Below are 25,570 nucleotides of genomic sequence, written 5' to 3'. Positions count from 1 at the left end.
GTCTGGTTATTGTGGGCTTAAGGCAGACAGTCAGGAGAGAGCAGGAAGTCCATCTCTACAAAACAGATTGTTCAGAACCACAGGGGGCGTCTCTTGCCTACAGCACTCAATGTCTCTGGCTCCCATCCTGTGAGCCAGATATTTACCTGTCTTGTCTTTCAAGAAGAGGAAGACTTCACAGATCTGAGATAACTGGGAAGCTTCCTGGAATACATCCATACCACAGCTTTGAGAGCCCTCTCAAGGTGAGGCAGCCCTTGATAGGCTAACTAATGAGTTCACATATTACTTCAGGGCAAAACCCTGCAAACTCCTGTTTTTGTCTTTAATATAGCAATATTGGGTGATGGAATAAAATAATGATCTTTATGAGCCACATCTCATTAATTTCTCATTCATCTTTTCATAACAGGTTTGGCTTATCAAGTGTTGGTTAATGTAGCATTAATTTCAACCAGGCTAGATCATGGGAAGCCAGGGGTAAGCCTTCAATTGTGAACCTCCCATTGGATTGTTTTATTTTAGATTGGCAGGGGATATAATGACCACCATTTGTGTTCCTTACTACTGTTACAAAGGGATTTGATAGGAAAATGGTGTTCTGGTTTCTGTTTCATAGATATTTGTTATTCTTTGCTTAAGCCATGCTTGGAAGTCTCTTCATCTTTCCTTCTTACAGTTTCTTTTTTTTTTTTTAATGTTATGTCTTTTTATACATCATAGACTATTAAGAAATATTCATCAATTTCTCTAAACTGGTTAACTGCTTACAACATAAATTACCTAAATACGTTTCCAAAGGCTGCATTTTATTATTCCCTTAGTTCTGGCTGCTATAACAAAAATACCATAGATTGAGTGGCTTTAACAAGAAATACTTATTTTGTACACTTCTGGAAACTAAGAAGTCCAGGGTCAAAGTGCAGGAAGATCTGGTGTCTGGTAACAGCACTCCTTCTGCTTTGTAAACAGATACCTTCTCACTGTATCCTCACATGGCCAAGATAGCAGTTCTTGTCTCCTCTTCTTATAAGGGTGCAAACGCTGCTATGGGTGCTCCACCCTCATGACCACATCTAAACCTAATTACCTCTCAAAGGCTCCATCTCCTAATGCCATCCCATTTGGCATTAGAGTTTTAACATGTGCATTTAGGAGAGACACTAACATGCAGTCTATAAAAGTCTATCCACGCCCCCCCAAAACTCTTGTCCTTCTCACATGCAAATGCATTCATTCCATCTCAACAGCCCCAAAAGTCTTAACTCATTCAGCATTAAGTCTAAAATCTAAAATCTCATCTAAATCTCATCTAAATTAGATATGGGTGAGACTTGAGGCAAAATTTCTCTCCAGCCGTGAATATGTGAAACCAAACAAGTCATATGCTTTCAAAATACAATGATCAGGCAAGCATAGACATTCCCATTCCAAAAGGGAGAAAGAGAAAGAAGGAATGGGTGCCAGGTCCCAAGCAAGTTCAAAACCCAGCAAGGCAGATACCATGAGATATTAAGGCTCAAGGATAATCCTCTGTAACCTGATGCTCTGCCCTCCAGGGTCACTGGAGTAGCAATGTCACATTCATGGCCTGATGGGGTGCTGCCCACACCTGTGGGGGCTCAGTCCATGCTGAGTCTCCTGGGTGGGGACCCCACCCCCAAATCTGCTGGGTGGGGCCAGCCCCCTCCATGGCTCCTGCTGAGGCTCTGCCCTGTTGAAAGCCAGGCAGCGACTCTGATCACCTCCAGTGAGGCCAACTCTTTGGAGCCATTTTTCCTTTTTCTTGAAACAGCACAATTTCCAACTGAGCAGCGTTATCCTCCTGCCCTGTGGAATCTAAGAAATCCAACAACCTTCCTTCATCCAGTCCCTTACTTTCCCCTCAGTTCAGACAGGCAGTTTTCCCGCTGGGAGAGGTGATTAACTTTGTGGATCAAACCCACACTAACCTTATCTGATATTCGCTCTGCCACATCCTTGGAGTGCTCTTTAGAACACACTTTCCCATGTTTGCAATATGGAAAGGCTAAGAATTAAATTCCAGTTCCTTTTTGCTTAATAATTCTTTCTTCTATTTATTTTGCCCTTCTCGAATTTTAATAGAAGCAGTCAGGAAGAACCAAGCCATTCCTTCAACATTTTGAATAGAAATTTCCTCAGCTAAATATCCAATTTTATCACTTGGAAGTTCTTTCTTCCACAAAACACTAGAACATGAAACCCATTCAGCCAAGTTCTTTGTTGCTTTATAACAAGAGTCACCTTTTGTCCACTGTCCAATAATATGTTCCCCATTTCCATCTGAGGCCTCATTAAAATTGCTCTTAACTTCCATATGTCTACGATATTTCATCCATGATCATTTATGTTTTCCATTTGTATGTATTTATGATTCCATCTAAGAAAATGGAAACTTTTTTCTTGCTGAGCCATCACCAGAATTGCCTGTCAAATTCCCTTCACGGCAGTATCAGCATTTGCTATTGTGCATTTCAAAACTCTCCCAGCCTCTGCCAGTTGCCCAGTTCCAAAGCCATTTCCACGTTTTTACGGCTTTGTTACAGCAGCATGCATCCCTCCACTCATTATTGATTTCTACATTCATCAGTTATCTCCTAAATAACAAAAGTATCATAGACTGGGTAACTTAAACAATAAAAATCTGCTTCTCGTAGTTTGAGAAGCTGGCAAGTCCAAAGTCAAGGCACTAGAAGATCTGTGACTGGCCAGGACCTGCTTCCTGGCTTGAAGATAGCTGGCATCGTGCTATGTTCTTGCATAGTCAAAAGATTAAGCTCTGATCTCTTTCTCCTCTTATAAGAGCACTCATCCCACCATGAGGGCTCTACCTACATGACCTCATCTAAACATAATTACCTCTCAAAGGTCCTGTCTCCTAATAGTATCCCATTCAAAGATCGGGTTTCAGCATATAAATTGTAGAGGAACACAAACATGCAGTCCATAACAATTTTATTTCATAATCCCCTGAAATTCACAAAACATTAAGTGGCCAGGTAACATCTTTGGTTTCTGATTACCTCCCATAGTGAAATCTACAAATAATTTAAAAATTACACATACTATATTTTCCCAATTGTTGAAAAACTACTTAGATTTTTTTTAAAAGCTCTGATCCTTCAAAATAATGGCCGTGCACACTTATCACTCTATTAGGTACATTTAATTAGCTAGCTATATTTTATTCTAAATTATTTTGTTTCAGATGGAAGAAAGGATAATGGTATATAACAGAATATGCTCCTTTTCAAATGTTAAAATAATTTCATCTAAGTAAAAACAATATGATAAATGAAAATTTAAATGAAAAATAAGTAGGTATGTTTTTACATTGTAAAAATAGACTTTAAAATAAACTTGCAATTATGCAATTTTATTGATATTCCCATTCAGTAGAATATGTGTGAAACAAAACTTGGTCGTCATATAGAAATCAAAAGAATAATAAATATACATAAGCAGTGGAGTAGGTGCCTGGTCCTCAAAGTTGTGAAGCAAACAGGAGAGAGACGTTCACAGCGCTGCAAATACAACGAGGAGGATTTAACTCATGAGCATGAAGTCACAGTGTGTTTGGTGAATGTGAACAGTAATGCTATGGCATAAACACATGGTACGGAAAAAGGCTTAACTGCTTACAGGATCTTTACAACTGGTTCACAAAACTCTCCAAACAACCTGTGCTGAGTAAATCCATTTTCTCTCATTTAGATATTCTTCCACATGTGTCTTTTTTATTATGGCATATTTGTTTTTAATCTAATGTATAGGTATATAAATCATCTCTTGTGGTATAATTTTTTTCTGAAAAAAAACTTCTCAGATATAGCTATCAGCTTCTTCCTAGTGAAGGTTATAAGTCAGTTCTCTAGCTAAGTTTACTCTTTCAATTTCAAAAACAGTCATTATATTTACAGATGCAAAAGGGAATTTATTGGAAGTAGGCTGTCATTCCTAAAGATGATGTAGTGAAAGAAATACTATAGCCAAGCAGGAATACCATCTATTTCAATTGTTTTGACATTTTGTTTGGCATCAAGAAAATGGAAAATCAAAACTTATACATTTTTCTCTTATTATGGCTCAAGAAAAATGATTTTATTTAGTTATCTGCTTGCTGTTATTATTACTAGAAAAAGATATCAGAAATGTGAAAAATGCACAATAAACTGTAAGGTTATTTTTATGGGAGTAATTGTGTGATTAAGTGAAGCACATGACACGATGATGTAACAAGTGTGACAGGCTTCATTCAGTGACTGAGGAGTTTCCATTGCTCTATTCTGAGAAATAATTTCACAAGAAGTTTTGGGGAGCAGGGCCTTTAACCTTTGGGTATACTTGGCAAGTTGGATCTGCCAAGATTTTAGATGTCGCATTATAAGTTTATCATCCTGACAAAGGAATTAAAAATTGAAGTAAAATAATGGAAAGGTTAACCTTTTTTGTTTTTTTTAATTTATCTCTTTTTCTTTCCTGTCTTGTAGTTCTCAGCAAGAGTCTAAACACCAGCTCCGTCTATCTTTCCCCACGGAACAGAATGGCAGCTGAAGGTCATGTGTCCAGCACAGACGGGGAGCTGTCTTACTAGTGAGGGAAGCCTGAACAAAAGACTTTGCAGTTTTATGTACCATGAGGTTGAGAGGAAAGTAAACTGGGGAGACAGGAGAGGAGAAATACTGGGCAGAGATCAAGCAGGGAAAAGTGTCTTCAGGCAACCCTCCCGCCTCCCACAAGGAGGCCTCGGCAGAGAGCCTGAAGAAACCCCCTGCCCAAGCCTCAGATACACAGACCTGGGCAAGAAAGCACAGGGTCTAGGAAAACAAACATGTGCGGAGCATACCCCGCCAGAGGGGCCTGAGCCCTGGATTCCGACTTCCCCGGGACTGTACTGCACTGTCTGTGCAGTGAGTCTGGTGGGAGGGGTGTAGTTTTCGCTGTGGGACTCACCAGGTAAAACCTTTGTAATTGCCTGTGATCAAGCCTGAAAAATCACACACAGATTTTTACCCAGGAGCCAAACCCCTCATCCTAATTGATATGACAGATAACAGTTTGTTCAAAATAATAACAGCAACAATATATTCAGTGATTACAGCTTAAGAATAAGTAAAACCAATGGCAACAGTGTTATAAAGAACATGAGGGAGAAATTGGGAGTACTTCATTCTAAGGTACTTGTAATTACCCATGAAGTGACACAGTGTTATTTGAAAATGGATATGGATTAGCTGTGAATGTATATTATAAACTCTAGAAGAACTACAAAAAAATTAAAAGAAGTATAGTTCATATGCTAAAACGGGAGAGAAAATTTGATCAACATAAAATGCTTAATTAAAACCAGAGAAGGTAGGAAGAATGGAAGGGAAAAAAACCATAGAAGACCCATAAAGGTTTAAAAACAATTAAAAATATGACAGACATTAATCTATATAAATAATCACTATAAGTATGAATAGTCTTGCTGCACCAATTAAGAGACAGAGACTGTCATAGTGCATAAGAAAAAGACCTAATTGTGTGTTGTCTATAAGAAGCCCGCTCACACACAGAAAAATTAGAAGTAATGGGACAGAGAAAGACATGCCTTGCCAACACAAACCAAAAGAAAACTGGAGTGGTTATATTAATTTAGATAAAGCAGACTCCAGAATAAGAAAAATTACCAGGGATAAAGAGTAGAATTGCATAATGATATAAAGGTTTTTCCAAGAAAACATAACAATCCTTAATATGCATGCAAGTAACAAAAGAGTATCAAAATACTGAGGCAAAATCTGACAGAACTGCAGGGGAGACAGATGACCTCCCTATTATATTTGAAGACTTCAAGACCCCTCTGGCAGTAATTGACAGATCCAGCATGCAGAAAATCAGTAAGGATATTATTGAACTGAACAACATCATTATCCAACTTGTTCTAATTGATGTATACAGATTATTTTGTCCAAGAATAGCAGAATTCATTGAGCACAATTCTTCTCAATCTCGCATGGAACATCCATCAAGATAGACCAAATTCTAAGGCCTAAAATACACCTTAGCAAATTTAAAAGAATAGACTTTACATAAAGAATGTTCTCGAGTAATCCTAGCACTCTGGGAGGACAAGACAGGAGGCTCACTCAAGGTCAGGAGTTCAAAACCAGCCTGAGCAAGAGTGAGAGCCCATCTCTACTAAAATAGAAAGAAATTAATTGGCCAACTAATAATATATACAAAAAATTATCTGGGCATGGTGGCACATGCCTGTAGTCCCAGCTACTTGTGAGGCTGAGTCAGAAGGATTGTTTGAGCCCAGGAGTTTGAGGTTGCTGTGAGCGAGGCTGATGCCATGGCACTCTAGCTTGGGCAACAGAGTGAGACTTTGTCTCAAAAAAAAAAAAAAAAAAAAAAAAAAAGAATGTTCTCAGCCCACAATGGAATCACACTGGTAGTCAATAATAGAATGATAGCCAAAATTTCAACATATTTGAAGATTAAATAATATACTTTTAAACAACATGTATCAAAAAAGAAATCTCAAGAGAAATTAAAACATATTTGAACTAAATGAAAATAAAAATATAACCTAGCAAAATTTGTAAGACATGGGAAAAGCAATGCTTAGAAGTAAATTTATAGCATTGAATGCATATAACAGAACAAAATTAAAAGCTAAAATCAATAAACAAAGCATCTACCTGAGAAAATTTGAAAAAAAGAGAAAATTAAATCTAAAGAAAGTAGAAGAAAAGAAACAGTAAAATTAAAGTAGAAGTCAATGAAATTGAAAACAAGCAATAGAAAATGCAAATTAAATAAAAAACTGTTTCTTTGACAAGATCAATAAAATTAACCCCTAGCCAGGTCAACCAAGAAAGCAGGGAGAGAAGACACAAATTTTAATACTAAAAGCAGAAATGAAAAAGGAAGCATTACAATGTATCTCATGGATGTTAAAAACATAATAAGAGAATATTATGACCAACTGTATAACCATAAATTTGATAATTGAAATGAAATGGACCAATACTTTAGAAGATACAATCTACCAGCATTCATGCAAGGATAAATAGATAATATGAATATGTCCATATCTATGAATAAAATTGAATCAATAATTAATCACCTTCCAAAACAGAAAACCAGGCCTAAATGTTTTCACCGTCAAATTCTACCAAACACAAGGAACAAATGATACAGATTCTCTACAATGTGTACCATAAAATAGAAGCAGAAGGACCACTTCATAACTCATTCTGAGACCAGCATTACCCTAATACCCAATCCAGACAAAGACACTACAAGAAAAAAAACTACAGACCCATCTCTTTCAAAAACATAGATGCAAAAATCTTCAGCAAAATATTAGCAAATCAAATCCAAGACGGTGTACATAGAGTTATATTCCATGACCAACTGGGATTTATCCCAGTTATGCAGAGTTGAGTCAATGTTAGAAAATGAGTTAATGTAGTCCCTCATATCAACAAATTAGAGAAGAAAAACTGTATCATCATACCAATAGATGCAGAAAAAGCATTTGACAAAATCCAACATGCATGATGGAAACTCTCAGCAAACCAGGAATACAGAGGAACTTCCTCCACTTGAACAAAAAATCTACAAAAATATACAGTAAACATCATGCTCAATGATGACAAGAAATGCTTTTTCCCTAGGATTAAGAACAAGGCAAGGATGTCACTCTCACCACTACTATCAAATATCATACTGGAAGTCCTAGTGAATGCAATAAAATAAGAGAAGAAAATAAAAGATATAAAGATTAGGGAGGAAGAAATAAAACTGCCTTTGTTTCCAGATAACATGATTATCTATGTAGAAGGCCTAGAAAATCAGCTAAAGAACTTTGGGAACTAATTAGCAATTATAGCAAGGTGGCAGGATACAAGGTTAACAAACAAAAGTCAATTGCTTTCTTATATACTAGCAATGAGCAACTGGAATTTGAAACTAAAAACACAGCATCAATTACCAAAATATCATAAAAAATGAAAAACTTAAGTATAAGTCTAAAAAAATGTACAATATCTCTATGAGGAAAAATAGAATACTGATAAATAAAATAAAAAGAATATCTAAATAAATAGAGTTAAATTTCACATTTATGCATAAAAAGACAAGATTAAGGTACTAGTTCTTCCAAACTTGATTTGTAGATTCCATTTGATCTCAACTAAACTTCCAGAAAGTTACTTTATGAAAATTGATTATAAATTTATATGGAAAAATGAAAGATACAGAATAGCAAACACAATATTGAAGAAGAACAAAGTTGAAGGACTTACACTATTCAACTTCAAGACTTACAAAAAACTACAGCAATCAAGACAGGATGCTATGGATGAAAATGAGTGAAAGAACAGAAAAACACATCAGTGGAACAAAATAGAAAGCCTAGACATAGACCTACATATTTATAGCCAACTGGCCTTTGGAAAAGGTATAAATCCAATCCAATTGAGAAAGAATAATCTTTTCAACAAATGGTGCTGAAACAATCAATCATATGCAAAAAATTTAATGTAGACATTGACCCACACCTTTCACAAAAAGTAATTCAAAATTGATCACAGACTAAAACATAAAATGTAAATTGACAATCCTAGAAAACAACAAAGAAGAAAATCCAGATGACACTGAGTTTAGCTATGAGTTTTTAGAAACAACATTAAAATCATGATCTATGAAAAAAATGATGAATTGGACTTTATTAAAAGGAAAATCTTCTGCTCTGTGGAAGATTGAAAAGGCCAATCACAGGCTCAGAAAAAATATTTGCACAACACATATCTAATGTGGACTTATATACAAATATACACAGAACTCTTAAAATTCAACAAGAAATCAAAAAATGTTATTAAAAAGTGAGCATAAGACCAGAACAGACACCTCACCAAAGAAAACACACAGATGGCAAATAAGTATATGAAAAGATGCTCAGCATCATATGTCACTAGGGAATTGTAAAATACAGTGATGAGTTACCACTCTATATCTATTAGAACAACTAACATCAAAACACTGACAACACCAAATGACAGCACAGTGTAGAGGAGCAAGAAATCTTATTCATTACTAATGGGAATGCAAAGAGATCAGTTTGGCAATTTCTTTCAAAGTTAAACATGGTCCTTTTTTTTGCAGCTTTAATGGAGTATAATTGACAAATAAAATTTGTATATATTGAAGATGTACAAAGTGATACTTTGATATACACATAAGCTGTGAAATGATTACCACAATCAAATTAACGAACATAACCATCACCACACATAATTATCAGCTGTGATGGGGGGTGGCAGGTGAGGACACTTAAGATCGATTCTCTTAACAAATTTTAAGAAAACAATACAGTATCACTAACTATAGTAACCATGCTGTAACTTACATCTCCAGGACTTACTCATCTTATAATTGAAAATTTGTACCCTTTGCCCAGCATGGCTCCATTTCCCCAGCCCCTAGCCCCTGGCAACCACTGCTCTACTCTCTGCTTCTATGAGATCAACTTTCATAGATTACACATATACGTGAGACCATATAATACTTGTCTTTTTGTGTCTGGATTATTTCATTTAGTATAATGCCCCCCACATTTATCCATGATATTGCAAATCGCAAGATTTCTTTATTATGGCTGAATAAGATTCCATTATATACATGTATCATATTTTTTATCCATGCATCTGTGGAGAGATACAGGTTATTTCCTTAACTTGGATGCTGTGGATAACACTCTAATGAACATGAGGGTGCAGATATCTCTTTCACATACTTATTTCATTCCCTTTGGATATATACTCAGAAGTGAGATTACTAGATCATATGGTAGTTTTATTTTCAATTTTTTGAGGATTCTCCATACTATTTTTCATAATGGCTGTGCCAATTTACATTCAACATCAGGGTAAGCTTTTCTCTACATTCTCACTAACACTTGTTTTCTTTCATCTTTTTGATAATGGCCATCCTAAAAAGTGTGAGGTAATATTTCATCATGGTTTTGATTTGCATTTTCCTGATAAATAGTAATGTTGAGCACCTTCTCAACATTCATAAATGTTGGCCATTTGTAAGTCTTCTTTGGAGAAAAAGCTATCCACATGGTTCTTAGTCTGTTATTGTTGCTATAACAAAATACCATAAACTGGGCAAATTATAAGCAACTGAGATTTATTTTTCATGATTCTGTATAGACATTTTAACAACATTAAGTCCTCCGATACATGAGCAAGAGATATCTTTTAATTACTTGTGTCTTTTTCTAATTTCTTTCAATATCTTATAGTTTTTAGTGTACAAATCTTTTACCTGCTTGGTAAAACTTATTCCTAATTATTTTAATCTTTTTGATGTTATTATAAATGGGATTTTTTTCTTAATTTTTTTTGGGATCGTCCATTCTTATTGTATAGCTAATTTTTGTATGTTGATTTTGCATCCTGCAAATCTGCTGACTGACACCACAGACAAAATGGGCCTAAGAGAAATATGTAGGACTTTCCATCCAACAGCAGCAGAATACACACTCTTCTCAAGTTCACATGGAACATACTCAGGATAGATCATATCATAGGCCACAAAACTAGTTTTAAAAAATGTAAAAAGACTGAAATTATCTCAAGTATCTTTTCTGACCACAAAAGTACTAAACTAGAAATCAATAAAAGGAAGAATTTTGGAAAATTTACCCATATGTGGGGATTAAACAGCACACTCCTGAACAACCAATCAGTTAAAAATAATAATAAGAAGGGAAATCAAAAAGTATGTGGAGATAAAGGAAAATGGGAATACAACATACCAAAACTTGTGAGATGCAACAAAAGCAGTTTTAAAAGGGGAGAGTTTATAGCAAAAAATGTTCACAAACCTAACTTTACACCTCCAGAATTTATTAAAAGAAGAACAAATTAAGCCCAAAATTAGCAGAAGGAAGGAAATAATAAAGATTAAAGCAGAAATGAATGAAGTAGAGCATCCACATCATGTTTTACGGTATGCATTTTGAAACCATCATAGGATTAGAGTAGTCTAGTTCATGGAAAACTAATTAAGAAGCCAGAGTAGAAGATGGTCAGGTCCAAACTGGCTTTGCATTTTTTCCTTCTGGAGAGTTTAACACATCAAAGACCTTGAGAAAAAAATTGGCCAAATACTGTAAACTCATTCAGAGCTATTAATTTATGCAGCTTTTCCAATTAACATTAGCCTCACAAATTTCAAAACCCAAACTAAGTTGCCCGTCCTGATACTGACAGAGAGACAGAGATTGTTACCCATGAACAACATGGGTTTGACCTACATGGTCTACTTATACACGACTTTTTTCAATAAATACATTGAAAAATGTTTTGGATGTTTTCAACACTTTGAAAAAACTCATAGGCAAACTGTGTAACCTAGAAATAGCAGAAAAGATTTTTTTTTCTTTTTTTTCATATCCAACAATTGCACTGTATTTTTTTGTTGTTATTTTATTTTATTTTTTATTCAGCATAATATGGGGGTTCAAATGTTAAGATTACATACAGTGCTATTGCTTTCCCTCCCCCCTCAAGTCAGAGCTTCAAGCATGTCCCTCCCCCAGACAATGCACATTGCACTTATAATGTGTATATATACCCATCCCCTCCTCCCCACCACCTGCCTGACACCCAAAAAGTATTTTTTTTAACATTTTGGTTAGATTTTATAACTTTTTCTTTCCCTAGCAAGAGTTAGAGGTATTCCCTTCCCCTCCACACTGTTCGCCCCATCCCTCAGATGTGGTCTACCCCCCATCCCCGAATCCCTGGTGAGCACCACCACCCTTTGAGTACCATATTGATAATCGATCAGTACCAATTTGATGGCGAGTACATGTGAAGCCCATTTTTCTGATCTTCTGCCACCTCACTTCGGATAATGGACTTAAGCTCAATCCAGGATAATATAAGCGGTGCTAGCTCACTGTCGTTTCTTAGAATTGACTAATATTCCATTGTAAACATATACCAAAGTTTAATAATCCACTCACGAATTGACGGGCACTTGGGTTGTTTCCACGTCCTTGTAATAGTGAATTGTGCTGCCATAAACATTTGGGTGCAGAAAAGATTTTAATTAAGCATTTCTTGAATATACAAAAATATATGTAGATACTAGTCTATTTTATTATTTGCTACAACAAAATATACACAAATCAATTATAAAAAGTTAAGATTTATCACAACTTACACAAGCACTTACAGATCATATATGGTGCCATTTACAGTCCAGAGAAATGTAAACAAACATGAAGATGCAGCATTAAATCACAACTGCATAAAATTAACTTAATACATACTGTACTCCTATAATAATTTCACAGTCGCCTCGTGTTATTGCAGAGTGAGCTCAAGTGTTGCGAACACTCATTTAAAATGCCACGTGACACTAATCATCTCCCTATGAACTGTTCCTCTCTTTGGTAAATTGTGTATTGCAGTAAAAAGTGATTTCTTATGGTTCTCACATTTGTTTAATCATGTTCAGTGTAATACTGTACACCTTGAATAACACTATGGGACCCATGTGAATTGCCAATCATGACATTACAAACAAAATTGAATTGCTTGATATGTACCATAGATTGAGCCCTGAAACTGGTTGCCTGCCATTTCAAGATAAATTAATCTAGCATAAGGACTATTATAAAAAAAAAAAGAAAGAAAGAAAAAATTTCTGAAGCTGTCTCTCCAGCTATGGCAGCTTTGTGAAAACCTTTCACTTCTTGCAAAACACCTTTTTATCTCATATTGAAAATAGTGCTTTTGTGGGGATGCAAGATTGCTATAAGACAGGCATACCTGTAGAATCTAATGTGATTCAAGAAAAAGCAAAGTCATTATATGACAACTTAAAGCAAAAGGAATGTGAAGAATATAAAGCTGTAAAATTTAATGCCAGCAAAGGATAGTTTGATAATTTTAGAATGAGGTTTGGCTCAAAAAACATCATAACAGAAGCAGGTTCTGCTGGCCAACAGGCAGTAGATAAGTTTCCAGATAACATTAAGAAAAAAATTACTGCCCAAGCATGTTTTTAATACAGATAAAATGGCCCTAATCTGTAAAAAAATAAAAAGTGCCACAAAGGACATTTATTAGTAAGGAAGAAAAGCGACCACCAGGATTCAAAGCAGGAAAAAATAGGCTAACTCTACATTTTTGTGCAAATGCTATAGTTTATAATTAGGACTGTCCTTATGTATACATCTGCTAACCCCAGAGCCTTGAAAGGGAAAAAAAAAACACCAGCTTGCAGTATTTGGGTTGTACAACATAAAGGCCTAGATAGCAAGAATTCTTTTTCTGGATTGATTCTACCCATGCGTTGTCCCTAAAGTCAGGAAGTACCTTTTCCAGTTAAGGGGCTGCCTTTTAAAGTTCTTTTGATACTGGACAATGCCCCTAGTCACCCAGAACCCCATGAGCTCACAGCTGAAGGTATTGAAATGGTCTATTTGAGCCCAAACACAACATCCCTAATTCAGCCTCTAGATCAGGGTCATAAGGACCTTTAACGCTCATTGCACACCGTCCTCTATGGAAAGGATTATCCGTGCTATGAAAGAGACCCTGATAGACAGAACATCATGAATGTCTGGAAGGATTACACTACTGTCATTATAGAAAGAACAGTGAATGCCATCAAGCCAAAACAATAAACTCCTGCTAGAGAAAACTGTGTCTATATGTTGTACATGACCTCACAGGATTTACAATGAGCCAATCAAGGAAACCATGAAAAAGATTGTAAAAGTGGCAATAGAGTGGGGGCTGGGTGAAGGATTTCAAGTTATGGGTCTTGGAAAAATTCAAGAGCCAATAGAAACTGCAGTGGAGGAATTAATGGAAAACAACTTGGTAGAGATGAGCACATCCCAACCAGTGCCAGACAATGGGGAAAAATAAGCAAAAGAAGCAGTGCCAGAAAACAAGCTGACATTACAGAATCTGGCAGAAGGGTTCCATGATTTAAGACTGTCTTGACTTCACTTACAACATGAACCATTCTATGATGTAGACACTGAAATTAAAGCAAACAGTGGAAGAAGGACTGGTACCACACAGAAACATTTTTAGAGAAATGAAAAAGCAAAAAAGTCAGATAGAATTACCGATGTGTTCCCACAAGGTTGTACCGAGTGTGCCTGCCTCTCCTGCCTTCCTTCCACCTCCTCCACCTGCTCCTCCTCTGCCACCGTTGAGACAGCAAAACAAACCCCCTCCTCCTCCTCCTCAGACTATTCATGGTAAGACAATGAGGACAAAAACCTTTATGATAATGCACTGTCACTTAATAAATAGTAAATATATTTCCCCTTCCTTATATTTTAATAAGTTTTCTCTATCTTACTTTATTATACAATTGACTATATAATACACATAACATACAAAGTATGTGTTAATTGAATGTTTATGTTATCAGTAAGGCTTTCAGCCAAAAGCAGGGTATCAGTAGTTAAATTTGAAGGAGGTCAAAAGTTACACACAGACTTCTTGACTGTGTAGGGGGTTGGCGACCTTAACCCTCATGTTGTTCAAGGGTCATATATATGAAACCCCCTCATAACAATGCCTTTGATTCTCGTAAGATATTAACTATCTCAGATGGGGCACTAGAAATAATGCTTGAAGACCAAAGTCATAAAATATTTGACATATGATGTATGAAGAAGATAATAAGGTATTATATGATCAAGTTCCTCCCCCCCTCAAAAAAAAACCCAAGTTCATCAGAACAGAAACTTATAAAAATGCACTATGTGTCCATGTTCTGATAAATTAGGTGAAATGTTTCCTTTAACAAATGCATAGGACTGAGTTTAGAGTTGATCAGATATGTGGATATTATAGGAGGGAGATTTGTGTGCTGAATACATCAACAAACAATATATATTGTATTTCTAGGCAGGGCGCAGTGGCTCACACCTGTAATCCTAGCACTCTGGGAAGCCAAAGCAGGAGGATTGCTTAAGCTCAGGCTTTTAAGAGCAGCCTGAGCAAGAGTGACACCCTCATCTCTACTAAAATAGAAAAAAATTAGCCAGGTGTGGTGGCATGTGCCTACAGTCCCAGCTACTGGGAAAACTGAGGCAGAAGGAGCACTTGAGCCCAGGAGTTTGAGGTTGCTGTGAGCTAGGCTGATGCCACAGCACTCTAGCCCAGGATACACAGTGAGACTGTCTCAAAAAAGCAAAAAAAAAAAAAAAAAGTATTTCTATTGAATAGAAGATACTCAACAAATTGCAAGGGATCATAAAAAGGTACTAGACAGGGCCCATTTTTTAGAAACTTAAAATCTATTGGGGAGCCATGGTAGTCATTATATACAAAGAACACACTATAATTAGAGACAGAGATCTGGGAATGGCTTATGCTCTCTGGAATTACTCAGTTGTGTGACATTGGGAAAATAATTTAATTTATTAAAGTTTATTCCCTTGTAATAGAGATACATAATCACACATCTCATTGTGATCTTGTAAAGATTAAATAAATATATACGTAATATTAGTGGCTCATCTTAGGGGTTTAATGCTTGCTTATGGCATTCATTGACTGAGGCATAAGGACTTGAAAATTAAATAGCACAAGAATTGAAGAACAACTCAAGACAGCCATAAAGTTGATGTCATAAGGTTGATGTCAAAGCTTTCCAAAAAACTTTGAGTTTAGATAAAGACCATATAACCACAACATGGCTTCATCTGGGAAGGCTTCCTAAAGCAAAAGAGTGCTTTATTTGGATTTTAGAGGATGTATATGTGGGATTTAGAAAAACAGAGAGAAGGGAGAAAAACATTCCCAGTGGGGAAAACATTCATCTGAGAGCCATGATAAAAACTTAGGAAGACCAACTTAACTAGAATGGAAATACCATTGTGAATTCTCAATGAGAATTAAGAGACAAGAATCATCACTTTAAACATTTTATAGAAATCCATGGCAGGGAGAATTGACTGAAATCTTCCACAAGTGTTTATACTAAATATGTCCCCAATCTCGGCTGCTTACCAGAGTAACAGAACAATGAGGAAAGGGAATTACCTAGTTTTTTGAGAGCTATTGGGCAGAGACTCTTGGCTGAGCAAATTTCATCATGGCTTTCCTGTTAGCGTGGGGACTTAGGACAGCCAGTGAAAAACAAAGCCTCTGCACCTCTGCACCCATTCAGTGAGAGGCTTATGAGTCTGTGGACCCACACCCTGTTTGCTTCCCTGTTCTCAGAGCACATTGTTGAGATGCACATATTTATCAGCTAGTAAAACCTCTCAGGCTAGTGAAGAAGAGTCAAGTCAAATTTTCTAAAACTACCGCCACTGACCATGACAGTAAGTAAGAAAAAATGATTCGTCATGGGTGGAATTAAAAATGTTAGTGCAACCAACAAAATCTCAAAAGTGGCAGGAGTGATGGTTCCCGCGATATCCCCATTCATCATGACAGTATGGCTGCTGGAAAAGATAGATGAATCATGTTGATGATAATAATTTATCATTAAAACGTTGCTGCTGATGTGCTATATATGACGGTATCTCTGTCAGAACAGATCAACACTGCTTCTGGCACTTCTTATGCAGCTGTTGATCCAGAGCTGGAATCAGCAATCTTTTTCTGTAAAGGGCCACTTAGTAAAATATTTTAGGCTTTGCAGGCCATATGGTCTGTGTCACAATTACTCAACTCTGTCATTGTACCACAAAATCAGCCATAGGCAATATGTAAGTGAATGGATGTGGCTGTATACCAATAAAACTTTATTTACAAAAATAGATGATGAGTCAGATCTGGCCTTTAAGCCATAGCTTGACAAACCCTGATCTAGAAAATATGGTTTTTCAAGTCTTATGCAGGAAAGATGTTCTTATCCACTAGTAAAAAGAAATAAAACCATATTCACTATCTTTTCCAGGGCTATTTTCACTCCCTTTCTTTCCACTAAAAAAAAATCATGTTTACTCATCACAGAACATCTCACTGGTCCACTATATTGATGATTTCACTATACTGATGAATTTTTAGAAGTCCAATGATCTTAGACCTGAGATGAAATGCCCTATATGGCAAGAGACAAAATTATTGCATCTCAAACTTCCTAAACTAACAAAAAGGTACACAATAGCCCTTTTTGAATTTTGGAGGCAGCGTATAACATTCTTGCTAATACGTCTTCAAGCCATTTATCGGGTGACTCTAAGCACAAGAAGCTTCTTCCTCAGATTTAGGGTGAAGTACGAGCACTCTGATGCTGGGACCACATGACTCAGAACCCCAGTGGTAGTAGACATTTCCATGGTAGATAAGCATGTTATGTAGGGTTTTTTAGTATGCCTCACTAGAAGTTGAAGTGCAGATCTGAAGGAGAAAACTACTCATCATATAAGGAGATCCTGATATGCTTCTCATGCCTACTAGAGCCTGTGTGCCTAACTACAGAACATCAAGTTACAATGAAACTAGAGCTATTGAAATAAGCTGGGTATTGGCACATCCGTTATGGCAAAAGATTGGATGTACAGCAGAATTCCTGTGTGTGATAGAAATACCATACTTGGGAGCAAACCCAAAGAGGTCCAGAAGACACGAAGAAGTTACATGAAGAAGTAGCCTATGTGGACATTTCACCTGTCTCTGTTACTCAGTTCTCTCTAACTATGCTCATATAAATGGTCTTTTGATGTCCCCTATTCAACTGAAAGAAAAAAATCCTTAGCCTAGTTTACAGATGGGTTATCTTGGTATCTGAATGGAAGTCAGAAATTAATACTTCTACACACAGATTCCCTGAGGGGTGGCCCTAACGATAGTGAAAAGAAATCTTCCAAGTGGTAAGAATTTTAAGTAATATACTTGAACATCTCCTTTTAAGGAAGAAGAATGGTTGAGATAAATAGACAGAGATCCTTGGGCACTGGTGAATGGCCTCATTAGATGGTTCAGAGACTACAAGGAACATGATTGGAAGACAATAAAGGAGTTATGGCGAAGAGGAATATAGATGGGACCTGAATGTGAATGGAGCTGAAGTATGAAGACTTTTATGCATTGTGTCAGTGCTCACAAGAGAATATCAACTGTGGAGAAGATACAGAGCAACTAGGGAGATAAGATGTAAATATCTATCAGCCGGCCTCTGTCCTTGGCCATCCCATTGCTTGAACAATTAAATCAATGAACACAGTATCATGGTGACAGGGACAAAGGCTATGCATGGGCACAAAGCACAGACTCTCCTTTACCAAAGCTTTTACAGTTATAGATATTGCGGAATGTCAGCAGCAGATCACCACTTTGTATCATGTTGTATACATCAAATTTTTTCTATCATGAAGGGATCAAAGATTCATCCTTATTGCAACTGAAATATATTCTAGAATAATGTTTTTCTTCCTTATCCCAGTATTACCATTAAATATTTACTAATTTGGTACACTAAATAATACTGCATTAGACCAAGAAAGTAATTTATAGTAAAGGAGATGAAACAGTGAACATGGACTCATGAGATTTGCTACTCCTGTCATATAGTACATTACCTAAAAATTCATACCCTGAATTTTAAAATAAATACTCAAAGGTTTACCTCAGGTGACAACTTGGAAGAGACACCCTGACAGATTGTAGAAATCTCCTCCAAGATGTGGCGTTAACACTAAGTCAGTGACAATTAGATGGCGTTTTCTGCCCAGTAGTGAGAACACATGGTACCAAGAAAGGGTAGAAGTAGGAATGGCTCTTGCCTTCTCTCTCAGCAACACACTTAGGGAAATTTTCTTTCTTTTCCATGCGACATTAGGCACTAAGAGTAAGCTAGTGGCCTACAGTGGAGAAGCAGGAGATGCTGCAACTAAAAGAGACAGCAAGTTTCCCACGAAACCCAGTGATATACCTGTCACCAAATGTCGCGCCCGCCTCGCCAGCAAGGAAGACGCGGCAACCGGAGTTCTTCTGACAGTGCTTTAATGGGGTTCCCTTTAGACTTACATGATGCGGAAGACCCAGCCCGGCAGCACGCAGGCTGCTATATACCCTAGAAGCACAACCCCTAAGCTGGGATAGGCCGCTCAGCTGTCGAGCCGCCAAAGCATTGGTCCATAGTAGGATCCTTCATTTGCATGCTTGCGCCACAGGGTAACCGACAATTGCGCGTGCGCTGAACTTGTTTACTGCTCTAGGCAAAGCCGGAAACAGGCACCATCTTGTAATGGCGTTGACACCGCGCCCCACAACCAAACATTTTGTGCACTTCATGCTGGTAGACATCAGACACCGGAAAGAATTACTGTCATGAGTAGATAGTGTTGTTGCTTCATAATGAGAACATGGAGAAATATGTCTTGGAACTTGAGGGACATATTAGGGCACCACTTGATGCCCTCATGCCCAGTAAAAACAGTAAAAATGCAATAATAGCCACCATAATTTGACAAAATCCAGATTACCAATGGTTTATAGCCCTCAGAGATGAAGGTACGGGTCACTCCACCAGGCAAGCAACCTATATCAGAAGAAATGTTCCTACGATGAAGGTAATCTTGACTAGGTGATAAAGGATGAAGATAAAGAATACCAATTGTATCTTCTATATTATTTGCAGCAACAGGGTTACCTGGTTCCACCAACCTTATATTTTAAGATTTTTTTTAGAGATTGAAGCTAGCCCTCCTCATGGAGTACCAGCCACAAAGTATTTAAGAGGTGTGAATGTTGTGCAGTAGCAGTTCTTCTGAGGCCCCATCTCATGTTCCTTCCATATACCTGAGTTCAGCTGAGGCTGTGGTTTCTGACACAGAAAGAGAAACACTAGAAGAGTTTGCTTCATGGCAATCAGGTACAATCTGGAGTATCAGGGATGGACAGGATATGCCCAGAACAATCTTTGACCAAGGACAGAAATCTACATAAATGTCCTAGGCTCCCATTGCTGGGTAAGGTAATTCAGAGGCATGTTTCACAGAGTTTCTCAGAAATTCCCCCAAGGAATCAAGCTGCAGTTGGTGACAGTGATAAACTGAATGAATGTGCATTTTATTGGCATTTCTCTCTTGCCCCATCTCCATTTTCCCTCTTTTTCTTTTGACTTCCTAAGATTACCTTCTAAATAAATTATCTGCATTCAAATTATCTGCATTTGTTTCAAGATCTGCTTTTGCAAAAACCCAACATAACTCATATAATATCTCAAAATACGCAATATATAAGTTAACTATGTGCAGTACTATAAAATATAACAAAACCAGTTTCATCACTTTATATGGACACTGAGTATACCGTCTCTTCTCAGAGCCAGGTCTTGCCTAGAAATCATTTGTGTCGAAGGAATATGTGAGCCTTCCTCTGATCCTAGCAATGGGGGACATACTAAAATCCTTCCAATCCATAATGAATATAGACATGATATAATTAGATCAGCAAATCAAGCCGCGAATTGAAGACAGTTAAAATGGTCTCCATTATTCATGCTGAGAAACTGATCCTGGACAGCACTTGGCATTGCAAGAACTGTTATGAGATAAAAGGGCAAATAGCCTGCACAGTCTGACCAACATCACATTACCCAGTATGTTCTTGGAAGAGCTTTTAAAAAAGAATTCAACCTACAAAATTAAACAGTGGAAAACTGGCTCCTTCTATTTAAGCAGAAAAGAATTTGTTTATAAATCTTAAAAGCTCTAAAATTTCAACTTACATATGTATGGTTTATTGGGCATCAGAATTAGTTAGATGGCCTTGCATGAGCCCATGAACTAAAATAATATGGGAAAGGCTGTTTCAACATTTTGTGGAAGCATAAGACTCCTTAATTTTAAATTTGCTTTCTATCCATATACATGACAAAGATCGTGGTAAAAGTATGAAACTTCTTCAGTAGTCAAACTCTCAACATTTTAAAATTAATTACAAATAACTCCCAATAAATCAAATGATGAGAAAATATACTATTTACTAAAATAAAAATGAAGTAAATAATAATAGAAATGAAGAATTTAGGAAAATCAAATAGAATAATCTGAATATGTGATATTTTCAAGTTGTTTTGATCCAATTTTATTTGGAATTTACTTAGTTGTTTTACTTTCCTTTTTACATTTCAGTTTCTCTTTCTCATTTCAGTTTCTCTTTTCTCTTTCTTTTTAATTCTCTTTTCTACAAACAACCATGATATTTAAAAAAGTGTGCTCTACTACATTTTTAAGCTAATTTAATTTTCTCTTGAAATTATTGTTGTAATTTGGCCCTAATTACTTTCATTTGGTCTCAAGTAGCGGACTGGGGCTGGAGGTGGCTGGGAAAGGAATGACTTTATGTGGATGCAAATGCCATAGTAAAAAGGCAAAGGTAAAAAAAATTAAAAGAATTTCAGAACTGTACCTTTCCTGACCTAGTCTTTTATTTAATTTAGAACAATTTGTAGTAAAAACATAACATTATAATCCTTACACTTGGAATCCGCTAATTATTTTGAGTGTAATGTATATTTTTAAGTAAACAAACTTTACAGAAAGAAAGTTACTGCTTTTGTTACTTACAGAATAAGAAATAAGAAAAATAAGTTATCTGGATTAAGCTATTGCCCAGAGTTACGTTTTTTGCTAATATACCTCTCCATAAATATAGGAAGTTATTCATATCATTTTTGTTTCACATTGGAGAAAGATTAGACAACCTCAGAAGAGAAGTATAGAATTATTGCTGAATATTAAATTTTATAAAGATTTGAAAAAATTTACTATTAATAAAAGCAATGTATCTATAAATGACGTACTTCTTAGAAAAAGTACGTCATAAATGGAGTGCCCCAGAGATATTCACAGTCTGGCCTACTTCTTCACTTTGCAAATGAGGAGGCATGCCTTTAGAGATATGTAATGACAATCTTAACCAAGTAGAAAAATAAATACTAGACAAAATGTTTCCCAGATCCTTTCTACCTTACTCCCTCAACTGTAAAGAATGATTATGGGGCCAGGAGTGGTGGCTCATGCCTGTAATCCCAGAATTTTTGGAGGCTGAGGCAGGAGGATGACTTGAGACCAGGAGTTTGAGACTAGCCTGGGCAACACAGTGAGACCCTGTCTCTGCAAAGCAAACAACTTAGTGCGGTGGCACACGCCTGTAGACCCAGAGACTTGGGCTGTGATCACCACCCAGCCTGGTGACAAGCTGAGACCTTGTCTCAAAAAAAAAAAAAAAAAAACACAAATAAGAAAAAGAATGTGTATCAGACAACAATAATTTCTGAAAGTATGACTCAATAAATTATGAAAGAAAAGAAGATACACCCATAATAGGTAGTATTAATCACCAACATTGATATGATTCTTTTAGGCTTCAAACTTTCAACGACTTTATCTTCACTTGTTTCACTATTTGCTTCCCACAAAAGGTGATATTTAATTGAGAAATAACCTGGTTCTATATATAATATGACCTAGAAAAAGTAGAGCAGCTGATGTCATAGGTGACATAAAAACTGCTTTTATCTGCAAACTTCAAATTTCTCAAAGGAATAAAAGCAATTTTCCTTAAGAGTTTCATTCTAGATCTAAACTTAGGTAATTTTTTAAAGGAACAAATTGTTTCACCAAACTCCCATCTGTCTTTTCTCTTGGTTCCAGTAGAGATTGTTCCCAAGTGAGAGTTATGTAAACAGCCTCGTTTTAGAATAGATGGGACCTTTTCCGCTTCGTTCTCAAGCCCTTCCTTCAGAGCCCATCAAACGTGGCTTTCTTCAAGCTGTCTCTATCGCACTTGACAAAGGAGATAACGCCCACATGTTTCTTACAATTCAGATATCTCCTTAACTAGAAATAGTAGATAAGCAAAAACTGAAAGGAACTTTTATTTGGCACCTAGGAAATGGAAGGAAAGCGGTTTCTCTTTTTTTAACCCTCAACCTAAAACAAATTAGGAAAAGACATTACTTGTGTTTTCTTTTTCATGTCCTCAGGAAAAAGCCATAGCAGGTGTCACAGCAGAACCAAGCAACCACTGAATTATAAGTAGCAGTGAATCAAAAAGTAGCGCTCTCGGTACATACATGCGTACCTATGTGTGTGTGTGTATTTGTGTATGTATAAAATAAAGTGGGAAGAAGCTTTAGTAAGAGAGATACAGTGTTTTCCCTATTTCATCATTGTGATTAAAGCCAAACCATACTTAATCCAATTATGTCTATATATATAAACAGAGGCATACGTATAATATAAATATAAAAGCTTTCAAACTGTTCTGAGACAAACACTGAAGCATATAAAATGCTGGTTCGATTATTTAGGTACATCGATATTTCAGATTTTAATTTCTTATTTGAAGTCAAGATTGCAAAACTCTAGCAACAGTCTTTATAGAGCAGAGTAAATGAAAAAATAAATACATAAAACTATTGCAATACAAGATATAAAGTACTCTTTCTTAAATGCTTATGAATTTTTTATAGTTCATTCAAGAAGAAAAAAGTTATTAACAATATCAAATGCTTTGGACTCTTTTGATTTTTAGGAATCTGTTCCATCGTCCATGAATTTTTCTCAAACTTACAATACATGTTTCATTAAACTGTCACAGCGAAATAATTTGGTGATCTGATAAGCAATTAGAAAAAGTAAGAATAATCCTGGCTTAAATTAAATATAGAATAGAGAGATAGTGAGCTAGGAATAAAAACAGGTAATTTGCTTTATAATGCTTGCAAGTCTCAGTATTTTTCCTTCAAATCTGCAAATGTTAGCATTATCACATGACCTACTCATCCTCACTAAAACATCATTGTACTTAAACATCTTTGCTTATAAAAAGATTTAGTGTAACATTTGATTTAAATCGGAATCATTTTTTTATAAAACAACATCTGCATGCTACTTTTGCAATACTTTAAAGGTTTGAATCTCGTTACTAATGTCACACATAGTAAGACCTGGTTTCTTTGTTAAATTCTGGCAGTGGATGCGGTCCCTGGAATGTTTGGGCTGTGGGAGGAAGATAGCTCGAGGTCTCTGCTGTCACGCGCTCTGTGTCACACATCGCCCGAGCTGACGCCCCACACAGAAGCAACGGCAATGGATGAAGGAAGGGAGCAGTAGAAAGGGCCACTGACCGCCATTCAACTTACTGAAATTGCCCACTCAGAACACTTACCCGGACGTTACAGGCCTCGCTTTCCCCAGGGCGAGCCCGGTGCCCTGAGCTGAGTAGGGGCAGGCCTGCCTCCGCGCTGCGCTTGCAGGGACAGGGAGAGGGTGAACAACCAGGAGTCAGAGGGGCGCGCGCAGCCGCGCACGTGGGTCTGCACCAGAGCGGGCTGGCGGGGCCGGCGCCGTGGGCGGGACCGGAAGGGCAGGCAGGCCGACCGCTTCATCCGTGAGCGCTTCCGGCCTCCCCACGTGGCAGAGCCCGCCTAAGGGAATTCCCCTCCCCGTGGAACATTTTCATAACAGCCACATTTATTTCTTCTTCTTGATAAAAAGGAACCTTTAGTTTGTTATTGTGAGTAATCTGGAAAATTAAATAATATATCTTGATGTCCTTAAAAATTAAGACCTCCTTTAAGCTTTATGCCATAATTCTGAAAGATAGGATTAAGATCTTCCATGTGTGAAAGAATTTAGCTAAAGAATATTATTCTCTTCTTATGGAACATAATTCTCTAGGCTCATAGTAGCTTTTGTGTAACTATTTTTTTTTACTTTTGTAACTGTGAATTTAAAGGCCTGTGTTAAAAAATAAGAGTATTTGAAGCTGAAATCATGCAGTTTCCTCTCATCCAAAGTACAGGCAGACCATAGATAAAATCATTACCTTGATAATAAAGCAAAATTAGTCTGGAAAAATGTACATGTGTAAAATACTCTTTAAAATTTTTTTTCATGTAATTTTCATGCTTCTTTTGTTATGAATATAGAAAATATATGCAGTTTCTCTTGGTTACTAAGTAGTCTATAAACTGTCTTGTTCACATTTACTTTGGATTCAAGTAGCACACATTCATTTTAGTCTGGCCCGAAGAAAGAGATACTATATTACAATATTACTGAGATGCACCTAAAGTTATTCAGGCCTATGCATTTTAAAGGAAATTGTTCTGAGCACTCCATACCTTATTCTGTGGGCAACCCAACATCCTTGCCAAGACGGGAGAATTTCCAGGGTTTACACTGGCTGCGTGTTCCTGCATCTACGTAGTTCTTTCTCCCTCTGCCTCTCCGCTCCCCCTGCATCCTCCTCAGCGCTGCACAGATGTTTGCTTTCACCCCTTTAATTTCCTCAAAACAAACAAAATAAACCAAGCATTTATAAAATGCACTTTGCCATGTGGCAGAGCTCACACAAGTTTGGGTCACAGTAAGGACTAACCTCGCAGCCACCCTCAGGGTCACAGGCGTCGGCCGCTGCACACTCGCAAGTCCTCCAGCCACACGGGCACGAGGCCCAGCGTCTCTGCCTCAGGGCGCTCTCGCCTTTCTATTTCCCTTACTGCGCCACGCAGGATAACTGAGCCCAGCACC

General features: G+C 36.9%; 1 long non-coding RNA gene across 1 annotated transcript in view; it reads right to left on the bottom strand.

Moving 5' to 3' along the window:
- LOC105875386 (uncharacterized) overlaps positions 1–24,300 on the bottom strand; it is a 35,495-nt gene extending 11,195 nt beyond the window's left edge. The window contains exon 1 of the long non-coding RNA XR_012914528.1: positions 24,204–24,300. This is a non-coding gene — a long non-coding RNA (uncharacterized LOC105875386). The remainder of the gene's footprint in view (positions 1–24,203) is intronic.
- Between the last annotated feature and the right edge of the window lie 1,270 nt (positions 24,301–25,570).

The sequence above is a fragment of the Microcebus murinus genome, chromosome 23 (genome assembly GCF_040939455.1).
Source record: "Microcebus murinus isolate Inina chromosome 23, M.murinus_Inina_mat1.0, whole genome shotgun sequence".
Lineage (NCBI taxonomy): Eukaryota > Metazoa > Chordata > Mammalia > Primates > Cheirogaleidae > Microcebus > Microcebus murinus.
This window is presented reverse-complemented; position numbering and strand designations above follow the sequence as displayed.